The sequence below is a fragment of the Sinohyriopsis cumingii genome, chromosome 17 (assembly GCF_028554795.1).
Source record: "Sinohyriopsis cumingii isolate HCF-2022 chromosome 17, ASM2855479v2, whole genome shotgun sequence".
Taxonomy (NCBI): domain Eukaryota; kingdom Metazoa; phylum Mollusca; class Bivalvia; order Unionida; family Unionidae; genus Sinohyriopsis; species Sinohyriopsis cumingii.
In genome coordinates this window covers 102,376,676-102,398,162 of record NC_142977.1, presented here as the reverse complement: position 1 = coordinate 102,398,162, position 21,487 = coordinate 102,376,676, and the positions used below count along the sequence as shown (strand labels likewise).

Below are 21,487 nucleotides of genomic sequence, written 5' to 3'. Positions count from 1 at the left end.
ATTCTTATTATGCAGCGCAACCCGACCTACGATCGCGAATTGAACTTCAGGTCCAAGATACCAGTAAATACTTTCTGCCGTGTGAAGCGTTTATCGAAATTGAGGGAGAACTCGTGACAAATGCCGCCGATAATACACCATACGCAGATGACCATCGTGTTCGAGTTGGCTTCGTCAACAACGGTATCATGGCGTTATTTGAGAGCGCCAGATATCTTATTGACGGGCGAGAAATTGAATCAATAGAACGCGAGGTTGATGTTGCAACGACGATAATTGGGTTGGCGAGATACTCGGATGATTATACAAGATCGGCGGGCCCATCTATGATGTTTGCGAAGGACACCACCAATAACGCTGACCATATTCAGTACATCAACGTGCTGGCGGAAAGAGATACCGCAACTGACCCACAGGCTGAAGCAGCCAATCCAGACCGCAGAGCAAGACCAGGTGCTAATTTTAATATTATAAAAAGCACCAACAATGATTACAATCTAGGATTCGCAGCACGAGTAGGAATGTTGCAAGGACCACGCCGACAGTTTTCATGCGCGATTCCACTCCATCACATATTTGGATTCTGCAGAAATGTCAGAAAAGTTGTCTATGGGGCTAAGCATACAATCGCGCTGACGCGAAGGGGCGATGATAACAATGCAATATGGCGTGCTGCTGGCGTCGCTGCCGGTAAAGTCATTTTAACTAAAATGGCATTGTGGATGCCGGTGCTGACTCCATCAGTTACCACGGAAGCACGATTGTTAGCATTTATGGAACAGGGAGGGAAATCGTTGTTGAGTTGGCTAGCGGTAACAACTGATGCTAAAGAGGATAACGTCGCCGATACGTTTACATGGCACCTGGCATCAAAACAGGGTGTTTCAGCCCCGCGTCATATATTCATAGCGCTACAGAATAGGGAACGATTGGGCAGTCAAGAACGCAGCCATATGATATTTGATCAATTAGGAGTCAGGGATGTTTCGCTGAGAATAAACGGACAACAGGAACCATCCGAGGATATACAGCTTAATTACGGCGACAACCATATCGCACGTGTGTACCATCGATTGCTGTCGTATATGGGTCGTGATCAAAACGTCGACACTGGTTTGCAAATATCACAACTTGATTTTAAAAACCTGTATCCGATTTATTATTTTTCGCTGGAACATCTTGATTTAACGAGACAATCCGTCGTTGATATACACTTCCGAGCTCGTATAGCCCCGGGTGGTGTTAATTATAGAGCGGTTGCTGTCATTCTCAGCGATAAATCAATGCTGCTAGAAGGTGTTGGTGGACGAATGAGAATCGTTGATGCGCCAGTGGAAAACATGTAATTGAAAGCACAAAACGCGTTTACAATAAATGTCGTATAGTGTCGTCAGTGTAGAGTTGACTGATGGTCAAGTCAAGAAATTACGATCAAAGTCGGCTAAACAATGCGGAACCACAATAACGCTGAAGCCGTCGCAGATGGCGGGTGGTAATCATAAGATATCGTTGACGGCGCGTCAAATAAAACATTTCAATGATGCGATGAAGAATAAAAAGGGTGTTCAAATAGATTTTTCGGCCGCAGCAATTAAAAACATGGAAAAGACCGGTGGGATATTTCCGCTGTTAGCTGCGATTCCGGCATTAATTGCCGCGGCCGCACCAGCAGTGGCTAAGGCGGCGGCGTTGGGGGCCGTTGGTACCGCGGCGGGAATGGCATTGAAGAAGGCAACCGGGAAAGGCTACAAAAAAAAACGACCCGTAGCCGGAAAGGGTCTAAGACTACCGGGAACCCCGTATTCATGGTATTCGGGAAAGGGTCTAAGACTACCGGGAACCGTTTATTAACGCAGGAGTCAATGACTCCTGAGTCAATGACTCCCATGTCTAATTTTGATTTAATAGACGCCGCAAACGCGTTAGCGATAAAAAACTTCAGAGGTGTTTTTATGAGGGATCAATTACCGGCGGCCCCAAGGAATACTGAAACCGGTATAATTAACCTCGATGGGTCCTCCGGAGCGGGAACTCATTGGGTTGCATACGCGATTGATCCGCGTGCGATCGTCTATTTTGATTCATACGGGTTAGCCCCGCCGAAAGAGTTTATGCGGTATATCCGGGCGTGTTCAGCCCCGGCGTGTTCAGCCCGGGTTTTTTATTCCACGCTGCCAACACAGCAGTTAAGTGACCCACCGATATGCGGCCGTGAGGTATTGAACGTACTCGCGGCGATTTCATCATCGCGAAAACCACCTCATGTGGTTGTAAACGAATACACTAGTAGGGTCGTAGAAGCTCAACGGATTTTAGAGAATAACATTTACAATAATAATGATTGATATTTGGGGACGACCGGTTTCGGCGCTGAAAGAATCCACGGAAACGGCCGCCGCCGACATAAAAAAAATAATTGAGGATGAAATCGCTGATATGTTGAATTTAACAAGTGTTGACCCGGGCGAAATAGTTGTATTTCAAGACCGCCAGGGTAAATTGAAATCCGGTAATATGTCACTGAATGACGTTTTAACACGACAGCGTGATGCCGACGAGGGCTCTATCGCGTTGTATACCGCCGACGGACGAATCAAACCGGGTGAATCCATCTTGACGATAAATGGAAAAATAAGTACACTTGGCGACAATTATATAACCATGTCAAATTCGTTAAAGGGTTTACGTAGTGAAATTAAATTATATGAAGAACGGATCGTGTTGACGCTAACGCATTTCGACGATGTGCAACACATTGTCGAAAGATTTTTTCGGGGATCCACGACGGCAGACGAACCAAATCTTGTAAAAATAAAAAATGCTATTTCGGATCTTATGGAGATGTCGGCCAATTTACCCCCGTTGCGAAAAAATGTTAACAGGATCGATGACAACTTTGATAAATTCTTTGGTAAAAAAAATACCAAGCCGGATGAGATTACAATAACTATAAATGATATCACTGCGTATGGACAGGAAATAAAAACAATCAAAACTGATGTTGCAACAAACAAAAGGAGTGTAGACGCGCATGAACGGGAAATAGAAATAATCGGCGCTAATGTTGCAACGATCATAAATAATGTAGACTCGCATGGACGGAAAATAGAAACAATCAAAACTGATGTTACAACGATCATAAATAATATGGACACGCATACACAGGAAATAGGAACAATCAAAACTGATATTGAAGCGAACAAAAAAAATATAGACGCGTATTGGCGGGGAATAGGATTAATCAAAACTGATGTTGCAGCGAACAAAAAAGGTATAGACGTGCATACATATGAAATAGGAACAATCAAACTTGATGTTGCAGCAAACAAAAAAAGTATGACCGAGAATACACGGGAAATAGAAACAATCAAAACTAATGTTGCAGCGAACAAGAATAATATAGACGCGCATTGGCAGGAAGTAGGAATAATCAGAACTGATGTTGAAGCGATTAAAGACGGGCTACCGAGAGTAGCAGAGCAATTTGAAAAAATAAAAATCCCTCATGAGAACATCATCAACACAGTATACACAATTCGGCATGGATCATTCGATTGGACTCCTACACAGAATACAGTAAATATCACCGCAACTGTTAAGGGCATTTATCGATTGACACTGATTTCAATGATGCAGTTTAATATATTATCGTCGAGTTCATCCGGGTTTAACAATACAATATCAACAATTATAGACAAGAACGCAACTGAACTATTTACAATTTATGCCGTTGATAGAAATCTAGCCGGGGCAAACATTACATGGTATGTGGAATTTGTAGCGAATCTAAGTAATTAAAAACACTAGTTCTTTTAAAATAAAAATGACCACCAAGGAAATTGAATCAGAGGTATCACCGACGTCACATCAATATCGATTCGATACCGCAAAAGAATTCTCCGCGAACTTGAAAACGCTTTCCGAACAATACCGTGCAAAAATAAAAAAATACCGCCGAAAAATAACCGCCATCGACGCGGTCGTGTACTCGGTGTCGGGTATAGTGGCCGGTACCGGTGTTATTTTATCCACGGTGACCACGATAGCCCCGATCGCTGTTCCAATCGCTGTCTCCGCGATGACAACAGTTGCTGGAGTCGCCAACGCAATCACTAGGAAGATATCATCGTGTTTTCAGAAAAAACTCAACGAGTATACAGTAAAACATCAAATAGTATCCGACGCATACTCGAAATTATCCGGGTTGATCTCGTTATCGATTGATAATTTGTTCGTATCCGATGTTGAATTCTCCACGATGGTCCAGTTATATAGCTCCGCGATGTCAAAAATCGAGGATTTTCAACTGGAAGCCGAAACCACCTGGTTGTTAAAATTAGACACTAAAGACAACAAATAATAATAATGTCGCTGAACCCCGAAGGGTTTCAATTACTTCAGCGGATCGCGGAGAACACCACTCCGGTACAAACAAATATGATATCAATAACGTCAACGAAACCCGAATTCAGTGTGAACTTCCCGTCGCCGGTTCCAGTGAAGGAAATAGCGCTGGCAAAATTGCGAGTATATCACAGTTGGCCTAATATTCGAGCGGACGCATTTAACGGACAACAACCTAATAACTCGCTGGTTTTTGCACGGAAAAATAAACCCGATGGGACCCCAGACTGGGAGGAGGTTACAATACCAACTGGGTCATACCAAATAGAGCAAATCAATAAAGAATTTCAACGCAGAATAAAATCGATCACAGGAAAGGAATCAAAAATCGCTATTACGGTTCATGAACCGACGTTATCATCGACGATTGAAATAAGCACACCGGGGTATATGGTTGATATTTATAACAGTTCAATAAGAACCATACTAGGATGGCCTAAGAATCCACCCGCGGATTTGCACACAAATGTGCAATCGTATCATGAGATTAATCCCAGTTATCTGAATGATTTGTCTATTATAAGAAACACGTTATTACCCAGCGAGTTTATATTTCAAGACAGGAATACCATGCAATGGTTTTTTCCGTATAAGAAAACTCCTGAATTGTCAGCCAAGGTCACAGTTCGTTTAGATGATATCACTGGTGCGTTTGCCGAGATTAATCGTAATTACCAATCACAACTAGAACAGCTACGGAAAACAAAAGCACGAAAACACGTTGAGGTGTTAAATCAACTTATATCAGACATGGAATATATTAATGAGCGAATCGTTAAGACAATATCCGATAGCAGCGATGATAATAAACAAAAATTCCTAACCGGGTATAATATCACAGAAGCCGATTTACCCGATTTCAAGTTTCCAGGATACAACGCGCCAGAACTAAGAAAGTCTCTTAATGATTTTCTCAGTCCATCAACTTATATCCTCAGACACGATAACGGGGATGATGGTATGCATATTGCTCCATACAACGTAAATATCGCATCGGTGATAGCAATCAATCTAGTGTGTGATGTTATCGAAGGGAGTTACCAGGTAGATACCAATCAATCAAATCAAGCTCAACAGGGATATATCCTTTATTCATTTTCACCAACAGCCCCTCCGGGATTTTTAATCGTTGAGAATCCGATTAATCCGGTCTATATGCGATGCCATGATCGGTTTTTAACGAGAATTAATTTTAAACTCACCGATCAGTCAAATAACCTAATTGATCTACAGGAGGAGGAGTTAGTGATCACTCTGTTTGTAAGATCATTGTAAATAACTTCTTAGCAGCAGAGGGGGCAATGACATCGACGCGGTCGTCGACGTGCTTACCGGACGCTGACGACGCTGGGGATCGGCGCGCAGAAGGTGTTAATTAAACCAAATGACGACGCGACGATCCCCCAACGACGTCGTCGTTTTTTTTTTACCAGGCGCTGACGACACTAGATCGTTGAGTGCAGAAAGTAATAATTAAGCAAAATAACGATTGGACAAAATGTCCGATTCGCCCCCTCTGCTGCTCAAACTATAGTTTATTCCGAAACATCGTCAGAAATCGGAAACCATAATTCTGTAACTTGTAGGCAGTCTCAATATTTAAAGGAATAATTTAAGAATCACGTTCTCGGCAAACATTTGGTAGGTTGAAGCCATTATGTCTGTATAAGACAATTGTCTTTAAGAACGAATGAAGTTTGATTACATGAAATCAGTAAAACTTACCTTGTTCCTTGAATGTATGTCAATTAGCTTGTCAGTAAAGTAAAGGGCTGACTTTCACATAAAATACCTTTAATTCTTCGCAGACAAAAGAAGATTAGTGTAGCGGTGCTACTGGTGGTGGTGTTGTGAGGTTTTACCTTCTTACAAGGTGTCCGCTTTATTTGGCTATCGTTATCTAGAGGGTGATTGCCCTCGGTATTGTTGTTGCCCGGATCGAGTAAATATTAAAATAAAGTGTGAAATTGTAGATGGAATAAATAGAGATCTGAGCAGATATATAGAACAGAATGACATGAGCCCCCGTATATGGAAAACTAAACTTTAATAAATTTCATAAACAACTGGGATAAAACATTACATTAGGAAGACGCACTTCTTTTTAAAATAAATCTTTCACCGAATTTCAAACACAAATATATTTATATAAATAGCCGATCTGTTTTAAATGATATAATTAGTTCATCATATAATCGGGTGAACGATCGAAGTCACTGCGTTGTATAACTTCATAACCTGCTTATTTCGGTCCTCTCCAAATTCACTCTGGTGGTTCCTCCAGGTCCTTTCGCTTTTTCCCTTTGCCGACCTCCCTACTGTCTCGCCTCTTTTCGGCCCACAAACTTCGTGTGGGTAGGAGGATACGTAAGTGCGCAGATACTTTTGATAAGTAGGTAAGTGGATACGTCAGTGGATACGTCCCTGGAGCTATTTCCCCTTTCAAAGCAAACAGAAGCAACCTAAATTTTCTGTCAGTTGTCCTACTGGGAACAGATCATTACTCCCCTTTCGTTATGTCAGATATTGTTCTATCGGAATTCAAACAGACCAAAGGCTGTCTGGTCAAGCTAAACATGGCAGACCATAAACAAACCTAGTTTCACAAGATTAATTTTTTTCCTAATGGCTATTTCATTACTGATTCCCATTAACATTACACGAGACATAACAGTTCCGTTCTCGTCTCAATTACACAAATGAATGAATGAAATTCATTATATGTATTAACTACGTTATTTTCAGCGAATACACACACTCAAGTCTTCATCATAGTGAAATCTACTAAGATCGGTGAATTCGCACGGATTCTCGTAACTCGTATCAACTAAAGTAATGCATGAAATTGTTAGATTCCTATAGCAATCAAGACAACAAATGCAAACAATTCGTCAAATTTATATAAAGAAGATCATTGTACAGATTAATATAGATTAACTCCAACACAGTTACACTCATTTCAAGAGAATTCATCTACGGATTTAAACAAATAAATTCATGCAAATATAAACAATTAAATTCAAGAAAATCATAACATTGGTATCAACGACTTACATGAAATTTGACGCAAACACCTTGTGCTTTCAAGATATGTTCGCCGCTACCGCCAAAATTGTGTCTGTTGACTTTCCAGACATCCGGTCCCTTTGACCAATGTTTTACGAGAGAATTACTTCCAAATTCACTCTCGGGGTCCCTTATATTTTCACTCTTGCAGGAAAATTGCAGACTGACTAGATTGTTTCGATGAGGGCAATTTAATCTCAAGAAATTTTCGTGTGGGAACCACGCCCCTTTTTTAGCGTAACCAGTCAGGATTAAATATATTTACCGCCTGTTATAACTAGCCGCAAAAATTGCGGTCAGCATGACTTATAGAATTCCAAACAACAGATCTGGAAAATTTCAAATCTGACAGTTCCGATATAAAATCGAAGTTAACCGTCCCTTTTCAAGTCGTCTAACGGCTAAGTAAACGAAGGCTTAATTAAAAATCACTTCCTCTCCCGACACAGACATTAGATATCATTGCAGTATAGCGATTAACAAGCACCTGTCCCCATAAATCTAATTAATTGTTCTCTGTCCCAGATTAATGTGCCCTTCATAGATCGACAGACATAATTTGCATCCTTACAATTAGTGACGGATTTTGTATCAGATTTCTTAAATTCAGAATGCTCTAGACTATTCTTAAAGTTGATAATGAAAGAGAGTGGTACGAAGCATTTTCTATTTGTAGGACAAAGTGTCGATCAGATACACGTAGGTTTCGTTTTCACTGGGGTTCGAACCCCAACCGAGTCATACCAAAGACTTAGACAAATGGTGATAGCACAGCTGCCTCGCTTGGCGCTCAGCATTAAGAGGTTAGTGTTAGGACTGGTCGGCCTGGTGTCAGGATAATGTGACTGGGTGGGACATATAAATCTATGTTGGTGTTTGGACCTTGACAAGGAATCCCAGTCAATGGGTTATATTATTTGTCTCCCCATGAGGCTTGCCCGAGTGGGGAGACATATAATGTAACCCTGCGACTGGGATTTCCTTATCTCAGTCCAAACCCCAACGTAGATTATTTTTCTCACCCAATATTTTCCTTTAAAGTTAAAATAATTCTTCACTAATGTTCACGTCCAATGTTTATATGCGGCGCATGAATATAAATATGTCAATGAGGGCCGTGGTGTGACCGTTACGTCCGAAGTACACAGTTTATACGCGTGAGCAAAGAAAAATAACAACATAAAACGTCGCATAGTAATTTAATATATGGATGTTATATGAAATTAACAACAAATAATTAATATGCATTACAAGAAACTGTTTTATTTTCATCAGGTCCAATTTTGAAAAGTTATATTGTAAATAATAAAACGACATTGGTTACTCAGCTCTACTGTAGTTATACTTAGTACAAGCTGTAACGAAGAGTAACATCTTGCTTTAGATTATTCATGGGTAATTAGAGATCTGTGTCACTATCGTATATAACTATTCTTTTCTTTGGAGGAGGTGAAATTATTTGTGACATACTTGTGTTGTCCTTAATATTGATTGTAGAATTACCCCCGTGTATAATAGACCCTCCAAAAACGGACTCTAGTGGATAACCATGTGCTAAACTTTCAAGTTCACAGATTCTTTGAATATTTATTTTTCTGTCCTGGATATATGGCAAGTGCTACAGTGAAATTTGCTCATAGATTAATGTTCTGACGGATAAATGATTCCTTCTGGCTGGTAAGTGCATTATTTGTCATTAAATATTGTAGGCATATTTTTGATTCAACCGGGCACAATGGAATTGCTTAACAAAATTAGAATAAAGCATTTTTTTATATAACACTTTTCTGGCTGTTATTAAGTTTTCTGTAGTTGTTAAGAGAGTTGGGAGGCTATGAAGTGTATAGATCTATAGTCTATAAGCATGGATCAGTGTTTTCTGTTATAGTTCATTTCACACAGCATTGAGAATTTTATCCTATCAGTAGCACAGCCATTTTTCAGGTCAGCGTCATTAAATGTAGCTAACAGTATATAATTTGTTTCACACGAAGTATTTAAAACTAGTTAGGTAGCTTTAGCTACATTTAATGACGCTGACCTGAAAATGTACTGAGCACGGCCTGCATGTAGGATAAAACTGACCATGCTGTGTGGAACGAATAAGCATAATACTAAAATGCTCGACATCATATACGTTTGTCTTTGTCTCTCTCGAAATGTTTTTGTATGGTGTGTTCTCAAAGATGGATTTAACTTAAGTTACTATGTTTTTGTTATATATTTGTTGCTGTTGTTGTTGTTAATGTTGTTTGATTTTAGTACAACTACGTCAGGCACAGCAGAAGACAACAAGGGTTTCTTTTTTTTTAAAGTAGTTCTGAGCGCGTGGACACCTTGACTGAGACGACTAGTCTGAGATGACTAGACTGAGATAAGAAAAGTAAGGTTAGCAAAACAAGTAGATTTATCTGTCGCATGGGTGGGACATGATGCTACATCATGTCTGCAGCATGATGCCCCAGTGCTAGACATTACTATAAAATGCCACACTGCAGACATCGTAGCGATATGGCTGAAAAATTGTTAAAGCTACGTTAAAAATCAAAATCAGACACACACGCACGTTTTCAATGGTTTGGGTTTGAAAATGGAGAAAAACGTAACGGAAACCTCATCTCTGAATTTTTATGTTTTTATGGATGCTAAAAATGGCATAGTGACATAGGCGCTATGACTAGCATTGCAAGGCAGAATATTAAACACTTGCCAAGAAATCCACGAACATTTTAAATTAAATACATCTACTATATAGGATATTTGTCATGATTATGTTTTTGTTTTGTTGTTTTGTTTATTTACCAAAGAATTCAATGATTTTGACAGAGCAGAACTGCACATTTTGACCCTATTGCTTTTAATTGGCTTATTCTGCAAGAGCGGTTTGCGAAGCGGAACATCTTGCACGTCACTGCTCAAACCTGCTATAACTGAACGATCATCTCAGAGACTGTCTTAAAAAGTAATTTTATCTTCGATTCAGCACGTGGTTTAATTTGATACTCTATTAACAGTTTACGTGCTTTGCCCGTTCATTCGCTGTTAAGCACTTCAGGATCCGTTTTCTTTTCGTCCAACAACAAGCGGTCACCTTTAACACCGTGAAGATAAAGTTATTTATTTATCTCACACACTCACTGTCAATTCCAAAAGAATCTTTGCTTCGTCTTCGACATTTGACACTATCCGGAACAAATTTCATTGAGCTTTCTTCTCAGACTTTTGGACTTTGCTGCAATTTCAGATTTTCAGAAATAAATAGCTTACAAACGCGAGTTCTACATTATAGTCAATTATTTTTAGATTATCTGGTCACTTAGACAAATATACGGTGATCTCGTATATATGTTAACATTCTGGTAGAATAAGCAAACTTGTATAGAAGAATGAGAGGTGTTTTTCACACTTAAATGAAATAATAATACTAAGCTAATACTGCAGAGATTCCGGAAGTACCAGAAACCAGTCAGTAGATTGTTGAAATTAATAAATAATTTATATTCTTTCTAGCCGTAAATCATCGGAATTTGTTTGATTGCAGATTGGTTCTCAGATATATAATTTCCCTTTTAAAATAATCGTTACGATACTCTAATATGGATTTACACACAAAGAGATTGGTGACCATGTTTTACGATGCGATCATGCTTCTAAAATATGTACTTTTTATTTCATGAATTAGGCATTAAGAGAGAATAAATACATGCGATTGTAAAATATTTGCTATTATAAATAAATGAATGAATGAATGAATAAATAAATAAATAAATAAATAGATAAATAAATAAATAAATAAATAAATAAATAAATACGATGTGAAAATGCTTTTAATCTCTTGTCAGCTTTAAACCTGACGTATGCTCAGCGCATTATTTCTTCTTTTCTTTGACATTTAGGGAATTGCTATACGAGTTGCATATTGATGTAAGAACGATTAGGACTGGCATGAACGTCCCAGCCATTATCCAAACAACACCAGTCTTTCGAATTGCTTCCAGGTTTGCTAAATTCTCCGTGATCCACAACCAACAATTATCTTATTTGTTTATCTGGTAAGTCAATGAGACGTAAATTCAACGGAGAAAGTTAAATAAATTCACATTGTGATTAAAACTGTTTTTTTTCTTTTTTAACGGAAATAATGTCAAACTAATTCCGATCAGACATGAATGAATGAATTATATCATGCCGACATAAATACGCAATTTTAGGCTTTAAATATTGTCATGTATATTTCATTTATGTTGTGTACGGTACCGTTGTCCGTGATTGAGGGTATAGTAGTTACTGCGTACGTGACTTTCATTATTTTTTTAATATACATTTATAAAGTTTATTGATATTTTAGTTCAAGGTTTAGCCTTGTTTAGAAACTTAGAATATTCTGGAATGGAACTTTTGACCCACATCCTGGTTATTTTTTGAAGTTTAAGGTTTCTGAGGTTTGAGATAAACAAAATTATTTCATTCCTCCGTTGTACATCAAGACTATTGGTACATCATTTCATTCAAGACTATTGGTACAACACCCCATTCGAGACTATTGGTACATCATTTCATTCAAGACTATTGGTATAACAACACATTCAAGACTATTGGTACATCATTTCATTCAAGACTATTGGTATAACAACACATTCAAGACTATTGGAATTCATTCAGAAAATTCTATAATTTTATACTTGTGATAGAATATTTAGGAATATTTGGGATATAATAAATAATACTGTAAGGTCCTCTTAAATTTTCATTTTGTAAGTTAGAAAAATTAATTGATTTGCTCATTGTAATAAATTTGTTGATATCCTTTCTTTTTGTTACTTAGCTTAAGACAATACAGTCGTAACAAGATGTATGTAAAAGCTACTCATTGAAGTTTTTAAAGAAGCAGTCTTGGTCAAGACAGTCTTTAAGCTCCTGCATCTGTTTATAAATTTCTTTCATATTTAATTAAAAACAAGATAGAAATGAATTCGATATATATACTTTACTGTTAAGTTCTTGGTAGTTTGACATCACGTTTTAATTGGTTCCATCATGACAACACTTAATTAAATGATGAAGTAAAATATTTTCGAGTACGTGATAAGTATTGAAATATTTCATTAATATAAAAATAACGTGCATTGCTTTGAATATTCTATGCGTCTGTATCACTCAGCAGCATGTTGCTTAGAAGTGGGTCGGTACTGTGTACCCTGAGAAAATAGTATTTTCATATTTCTTTTATAATTGGCAATATATCAGTATCATAATGTATCATCTCGACAGGAAGGTCCTATATTCTATATAATGTATCATCTCGGCAGGAAGGTAAGATATACTATATATTGCATCATCTAGACAGGAAAGTACGATATTCTATACAATGTATCATCTCGACAGGGGGCACGATATACTATATAATGTATCATCTAGACAAGGATGTGCGATATACCATATAATGCATAATCTCGACAGGAAGGTACGATATGCTATATAACGTTACATTTCGACAGGGAAGTACTATATATTCTATAGTGTGTCATATCGACAGGGATGTATTATATACTATACTATATATAATTTCGACAGGAATGTATGATATACTATATAACGTATCATTTCGACAGGGGTGTATTATATACTATACTATATATCATTTCGACAGGAAGGTATGATATACTATATAACGTATCATTTCGACAGGGGTGTATTATATACTATACTATATATCATTTCGACAGGAATGTATGATATACTATATAACGTATCATTTCGACAGGGGTGTATTATATACTATACTATATATCATTTCGACAGGAAGGTATGATATACTATATAACGTATCATTTCGACAGGGGTGTATTATATACTATACTATTTATCATTTCGACAGGAATGTATGATATACTATATAACGTATCATTTCGACAGGGGTGTATTATATACTATACTATATATCATTTCGACAGGAATGAATGATATAATATATAACGTATCATTTCGACAGGGGTGTATTATATGCTATACTATATATCATTTCGACAGGAAGGTATGATATACTATATAACGTACCATTTCGACAGGGGTGTATTATATACTATACTCTATATCATTTCGACATGAAGGTATGATATACTATATAACGTATCATTTCGACAGGGGTGTATTATATACTATACTCTATATCATTTCGACAGGAAGGTATGATCTATAATTTAGTAATATAAAAATACCTCTTATATAAAGTCTTCCGAAAGGGTTTCCTTCCATGTTTCAAGTCCTTGATGTTTGTTCAACAAGAACCTGAATGAGAATTAGAAATCATTTCATTCAGTAAGAAATATTGTTTTAGACTCAACCCTTTCTTCTGTACTACTACACAATGTGTCTGCAAAAGGGATCATTGAATACCATTTCAGTTACTGACCCCATAAATATCGTCTGTAATTGGTTAGGAAGATAATCCGTGTCATAACCGTTCCGCTTCCGCAACAAGACCGGATTGTTGTGAGATTTTTGTCACTCTAACGAACGCAGAAATTCCGGATCTGACGTTTACTTGTCTCCGAAAACTGACATTAAGTCAGATTCATTTCTCTTTTCTTCAACAACATAGTTGGACTGTAATATACTACACTAATGCAAACGAGACAAGAGGTAATGCAACAAAACGGTAAAGATAAATAGAACGGAATGATGATGGACATCTCCTTGGTTTCCAAGGATAGTTAACACAGGGGTAAATGAACCAAGCTTAAAGGTCACTGGCCACCCATATTGTACAAACGTGTGATATTACTTTAGTTATAAACAAAACGCATTTGTTATGTATGCACACCATAAAAATGCTTAATTAGACTTAAAACTCCGCTTTTTTAAATGAAAAAATTAGTCGGCAATCTCCGTAAATAATCGGTAGTTTCTGCGTGCTTAAACCGGATATGACGTACATGTATCCCTTCTATTCATTCTAGCCATTCAAGTGTTTAATTTCCCCACGTAAATGTCTATGTGATATAGCGTACGATCGTGCTTTTGTACAGCAAATATGGTGCACTGTGTTGCATACGAATGTAACCAAAAGAGTGATGATGGGAAAAAGGGTTCTTTCTTTTTCCGAAAGACCATGTTTACCAGAAAAAGAATGGATTTAATCTGTGGGATCGAATAGGGGAGGGATGGGAAAGTTGTATCATGTATGTCAGATTATAGTGAATTCGGCCCAAAGACAATTCGGCCTAACTCGAAAGACAATTCGGCCCAACTTAACAATAGTTTGTACATGTTCTTTTTCTTCAAAAAACAAGTAGATACTATGTAAGATAAGTTTTAGGAAAACAAATTAATTTAAATAAACTATCTTGATATTCTTTCAAAGAAAATAATCATATTTCGTAACCTATATATTTATGATAGAAAACACAAAATGACATATCTTGCTCGTTCTAATTAAAATATTTATATATATCTTTTATGCTAAAAAAATATATGCATCTGCTCAACGACATTCTCAATTTAAGTCTTCCGGTCAAATTATCAATAATGATTTATAAAACAATAATACTTAACAGATAATATTCTACAGAATACGTATACATTTTGCTATGGGTAGTGTACATGAGATATTATAACAAATATTCTTAATATTAGGCTTCAGGTTGTAACACTGCTGTATACAATACACACTCAATTACACATGAGAGAGAGAGAGAGAGAGAGAGAGAGAGAGAGAGAGAGAGAGAGAGAGAGAGAGAGAGAATAATGTTGAGCATTTTGTCAGTGTTTAGTTACTGCAATATGAAGCTCTTACCAGTTAATTTTATTTTTTTTTATTTTTCAAGTTGTCTTAATGTGTGCGCGCATAAATTGAAAGCTTGTCATTACTGGTCAATATCGTCAATCATTTTTGTTCCATTATTCATCATGCGAAAATTATTTTAAAAAATATATATATCCATGAATTCCGTATATGTAGCGGATGCCGGTTTGCGTATGCATCCTTATGGTATGCGTATCGCTTATGTCAAATAAAAAAATTCTCAGATGAGACGAAAATACCCGATTGCTAGAAGGCACCTGCCATTCACGCATGATAAGTTACAGGATGCAAACTGAACCAGACTGTATTGTATCCAGGTTAAATATAAAACGGTATCTCGCAAATAAAAATCATTATTTTAAAATACATTCACTGTGAGTGCAAATGATCATCTTTTCGCTAGCATGGGTTACAAAATTATTATTAAAGCAAGTTATTGTTGTGTAAACTATTTGCCCAGCAAACATCAATTATGATTACATATGGCAAACAAATAGAAGCCCGGGTGATAAACATAAATGGCAGGGAGCAATAAACTCATTGTTTAAACTTACCGACAGGATATCAAATACATAGGTTATTTTATTACAAAGCAAACCAACCCCGGAAAATGACTTTGGTATCTTTTAAGTGTGCCGTTTTTTTCTTATGAAGTCGGCCGACAAAAGGAATCAAATTTGGTTCCTTTGGATTCTTTAAGTGTGCCGATTTCTTTTTTTTATATAATAAAGTCTGCCGACATAGGGAAGCCAGCATTGATTCCTTTTTACCTGTATTAACGGGAATTTTCCAAATAAATTGAAACAATGGAACAGTTTTGAAAACGACACAATCTAGTGCATCGTGCACGCATACCGATATAAGGATGAAAAGTAAATTAGTTTTCATCTGTTTCATCTAAATATTCCCTATCCATAGCTCATAGTGTTTTATTTTTCGACAACAAGAAGCATGTACTTCGTCTTGTAGGGATAAATGTACGTCATTTCCGGTTGGAGTCTTCTATAGGTGGGAAATCGTAACTAAGAGGAAGTAACGGCGTTTTATACTTCTATTTCGAGTAATTAAATTATTATTTCTTCTTTACGCTTGATAATTTTTTGTTCTTTTTGTGCGAGTATAACTACTTTTAATCATGTAATGCAAATCTGATATAAAAAGAAAAATGTTGAAGTATGTCCGGTGCCCTTTAATAAGTTTCCTTCTTGTGGTACATGAAGAGGTGCGGCTGACATACTAAGGTAACACAATATCCCCGCTATTGACACTGAATATCCCCACTATTGACACTAAAGAGTTGAAAGAAAATACAAATCAACCGTAAAATGTTAAAAATGCACTTCATAGGGTTATATTACTACGTAAAGGACGTTGTTCCTTGAAGAACATGGCATAGAGTGCCATGAAAAGTGTAAAATAATATGTCAAAGTACAAATTATTGATCATGAAGTAATATTAATGGCATAAAGGAACATATCTGTCAGACAGCAATGTTAACAACACTTTTTTTTGAGCAACTTTAATCCGCAAATACAAAGAATCTTCCGTTACGACTCTGAATGAAACCTGTTTTGATTTACCCGCATTAACGTGCGAACCTCAGCCATTTCTACTGGGCCTGGATCGTGCCACGAAATATATTTGTTGTGTCTTTTGTAAGCAAGTTAATATTTCATTCGAACAAGATACAATATTTTTTAAACAAGATACGAAGAACATTAAATTATATATTAATGATGTATAGACGAGTTTTCGGACCAGATTGTTTCGATATGTCATTGGTACTAGTAGATATCCTTGCAAGGTCGAGGGATGTTATCTGCAGGCAGTTAAATCAAAACGAGGTTGCCGACTGAGGATAATAGGAGACGTATGTACAGAAAGTAGGCACGTGGCTAGCATGCGAGAATATTTCTAGCTTGGGGAAGACACTTTCATCTAAGAGGCAAGTCAATGCAATCAATGAATAGTGTCCTAGTGAAACAATATTACGGTTCTCGGTTGTAGATTTCAATTTGTCTTGAAAAATAAAAAGAATGGACTTTTCAGTGCATTGTGTTTTGGTCAGAAGTTTGCCACAAATCAGTTTCAGGAAACTCGTCAGGGTATTAAATAATGGCAGGATTAGCTGGTATTGCATTAGGAAGCCAGCCTTTTGGAAATAGTTTATTCTTCTTTAAGTGACAGCATAGAAAATGCAAAACTGGACTGCCATACGATGTAAAGATAAACGAAACAATTGTGTTGAGATCATGTATTCATGTCCTGCAGCTAGCATAAACTATCTAGTAATCTCCATCCTGTATTTCGCATTCTTTTGAATGTACAGTTAATCCCATAAGCTATATTATTCTCCCTGCTTCACACAGTGTCCTTGGAAAAGTTTAAAGAGGTATTGCTGTGAACGCTGTTCATGCAGTTAAGACTGTTCTTGCAGTGAAGGCTCTTCATACTGCGAACTCTCTTCATGGCGTGAGAAGGCTGTTCATGCTGTGAAGACATAATAATACACACATACTGTTTAATCTGCCTTGTACAAATAATGAAAATGTTCCCTGTTTGACAAAAGTCCTAAAGTAACATTGGAGAAGTATTTTCAAAACACGATACCTTGCCCTTTCATTCCAGGATTCGGCGATAGAACATTTAAAATCACAGTGAACACAATGACAAAGACCAAGTTTGAATATAAAATAGTGATTGATTTTAATAATGAAAACGGGAATGAAAAATACGATTCCTTAAGATGTATGACCTTTTTTTTATTAAAAAAAATCCCAAACACCAATAAAACTAAAATAGAACCAGGTCATGATATCAGAGTGTTAATAAGTTAACCAAAGTGCAATGCTGAAATATTCCATGGCAAAGAGTTTTATATTTATCCAGGTAGAAGCAAGATTTTTGTCTTTCTTATGAGTGCTTTCAAGAACCGAATCGCATATTTTATAGAAGTCATGAAAAATCATGAAACTTGAGAATCAAGTAAATTACATGAATGATAAACCTTCGTTATGACCATTCATGCTGTTCATGCAGTTAAGACTGTTCTTGCCGTGAAGGCTGTTCATTCTGTGAACGTTGTTTTGATAATGTTCATGCCCTGAAAGCTGTGCATGTCGTTAAGACTGTTCATACCAAAAAGACTGTCCATGCATTTAAGACTGTTCATGCCGTTAAGACTGTTCATGCCTTGAAGGTTATTCATGTCGTGAGACGACTGTTAATGCCATGAAGACTGTTCATGCCGTTAAGACTGCTCATGTCGTGAGAAAACTGTTCATGCCACGAAGACTCTTATGCCGTTAAGATTGTTCATGCCATGAGAAGGCTGTTCATGCCTTGAAAACTAATCAGGCTGTGAAGGCTGTTCTTGCCCTGAGAAGGCTGTTCATATCGTAAAGCCTGTTCATGCCGTGATGGGTGTTCATGCCCTTAAGACTGTTCCTGCTGTGAAGACTGTTCCTGCTGTGAAGACTATGCTTTGAAGTCTGTCCACGCATAGCGTAAACTCCATTTACAAGCTTCATGGCTTCGTGAATCCTGTATAAGCGTTCAAATCTTATAACTATAAATAGTCATATAAATAATAATAATAAGTCTTACAAAAATTAATGATAACTTATTATTGTAAACATTGTTTGTAGATATCGACAAAGCGCATGAATACATGCCATGTTCCTCTTCAATGATGTGCCCTAATAACATTCAATTTATGCGTTACAAGAAGCAATTTTAACAAATCTAGGTGCATGATGCAAAGGCCAGGTGTACATCTGGACCTATAAGTTAATAAATAGCAATAGAAAGTTTAATTTAACATTCAAATACACACACCTGTTATTAGACACAATTAAATAATCTAGATGTGATCAAACCTTTCAAAGAAAATTGTCTTGTATTTAACACCCTTTATGTGAGATCTTTTTTGACGGATTTTAGAAATGATTTCTCTCCATAATTCCATTGTTAACAGCCGGGAACCAATATAATAATATAAAAGAGACAAGAATTTTTATGAATGAGACAAAAATGTATTTCCGGGTACTGAAACTAAAGTCAGATTTAGTTTAACAGAATGATGGCGAGAATATTTAGGACAACGTAGAATATGTCATATTAAGTTAGTTAATTATCAGAATATAGTATCAGAGTGGAGTTCAAATGATACCTATGAAAGAGAGCGAGATTTTATCGAACCACAACGCAGTGCAATCAATCAGAAGCAGATTCCACATAATAAAATCAACTAAAACGATGGACTAAAATTTTCTCACGTGAAGTCTCTAACGTTTGGAATTGCAGCTTTAATATCGTCCAGTTGTTTCTTTTCTTGTGGTGACTGAAGCCGAAAATTATTCCCTAAATATGCGAAACTCGGAGCTTAAATCCCACAAGCTCAAAACGTGCTTAAGAAGACTGCATGTTTTGAGACTACTATATATGTCTTATGTCAAGCCTATACAATTGGTCAAGGGTTCAACATTTGTACAATATCAATATTTTGCTAACGGTCAGTTCTGCTTGTTCGTCCAAGAATCAAACTCCGCATCCACAAACAGCATTGAATATGATAAGGGGTTTATCATTTCACTAGTCAAAAATGGCTGTACGTTTAATTCTCACCGCGGACGATAGGGATCCATTACAAACTTGTCAGGGCACAGAACGCAACATGATGGTTTATCGCCAGGAATATGTTTTTGTTTTATATTCTGTTTCATTTTTATGTCATTATGGTTAAAAGGGTGGCATTAGAGATGGAGATGTGTCCTTTCAGTGACCTCGGATGGTTTTAAGGATAGCTCTTTGATCTGGATATTAACCGCGGGGGTCTGACATAGAAATTCTAAGTGTTTATTCTACATACATCTATATTTGCATAGATGCAACTAAACAGAGCCTTCAATCAAAACTAAACGTTTATAAAATAAAAAAATGTGAAAAAATTAATATACTTTCTAATTAATCCCCACTTTTTACTTGAATACGATTCAATTCATCGGTATGACTATGGGCATCCTGAATCTATCAAACAACAGAAAAAGTAATGCATTTGCATTCATCTGTCTGTGAGAAATCTATTTTGAATTTGTTGGTATAAAAAGAAGACATTTGCACAAATATTTTCAAGCGTTTACAAGAGTATATCTGGTTCGAAATCAGTCGTTCTTAGTCCATGGAAATGCAACCCCAAACTGGGTCGCCATGCTGTTGTGAGTGGGTTGCCAAGATCAACCTTAATCATTTGAAATTTCCTACCAAAATATTTTCTTTTGTATTCTATGAGTTTTGAGGCTAACACCGCAACCCTAACTTGGTCGCCGCTCAGACAAAATAAGAACCACTACTTTAAATGCAAAAAGGATTGATCATTGTATCGTATTCGTGACGCACGAGTAGGACAGACGTCACAATATGTTTATTCCGTACAGTTTATTTGGTGCATGAATTATTTATTGAAATATCCATATAAACCAAGTACAGGCAAAGATTTTCACTTATTCATTTGTTGATTTGCAAGGACTCGAAATGCACACCTGGGCGAACAATGTTCCTGGTTGCTGTTTGTTGTTACCTGAACTGTGGTAGTGATAGTATTCATCATTATCATCATTAGCAGCAGCAGCAACAACAAGAACTACAACTGTACTACAAGTATAGCAGCGTGATGAAGGCTGATATTAAAATTTCCACAACACAACAAACACTTTGACACACTGAATCTATCTATCTATCTATCTCTCTGTCTGTCTGTCTGTCTGTCTCTATATATATATATATATGTGTGTGTGTGTGTGTGTGTGTGTTAAAGCAAAATACATTTTCCTCGCCATCTTGTACTCTATTCTGAAAATAAATTTTGCAAAGTTGTTTTTAAAAACTTATTCAGTAGACAGGCATGTCCGTCTTTATACGATTTAAATCAGATTTTTTTAAAAAAATTCCTAAAACTACTTCACTACCATAGATTCTTGTGTTAACACGTCCTATGGAACTTACCTTTTTTAAACGATATAACCTCCATTATTTAATCAGTAAGACGGTAAACAGCCTCTTACCTCGATCAGAAATAAATACGTATTCCTGCGTGAGAAGGAAATACTTGTGAGAATCGAAGGTCATCAGGGTCAAATGTCCATAACGTCGTGCCAATTTAAAAAATTCTGTATAAGTTTATATTTAATCAAAAAAATACATCATAAAAACAA

The 21,487-nt window shown here is 36.7% G+C and overlaps 1 protein-coding gene across 7 annotated transcripts in view; it reads right to left on the bottom strand.

The window, feature by feature from the left end:
• Positions 1-21,487, bottom strand: part of LOC149779570 (uncharacterized) — a 124,842-nt gene that overhangs the window by 99,022 nt on the left and 4,333 nt on the right. For 2 of the 7 annotated variants that reach the window (XM_089940304.1, XM_089940305.1), the window contains exons 2-3: positions 21,279-21,362; positions 13,689-13,758 (exon numbers count right to left, since the gene is read on the bottom strand). The exons of 2 other annotated variants lie outside the window; for them this stretch is intronic. The gene's annotated coding sequence lies outside the window, so the exon portion shown is untranslated. The remainder of the gene's footprint in view (positions 1-13,688; positions 13,759-21,278; positions 21,363-21,487) is intronic. 3 more of the 7 variants (XM_089940309.1, XM_089940308.1, XM_089940306.1) reach the window with 2 other exon arrangements.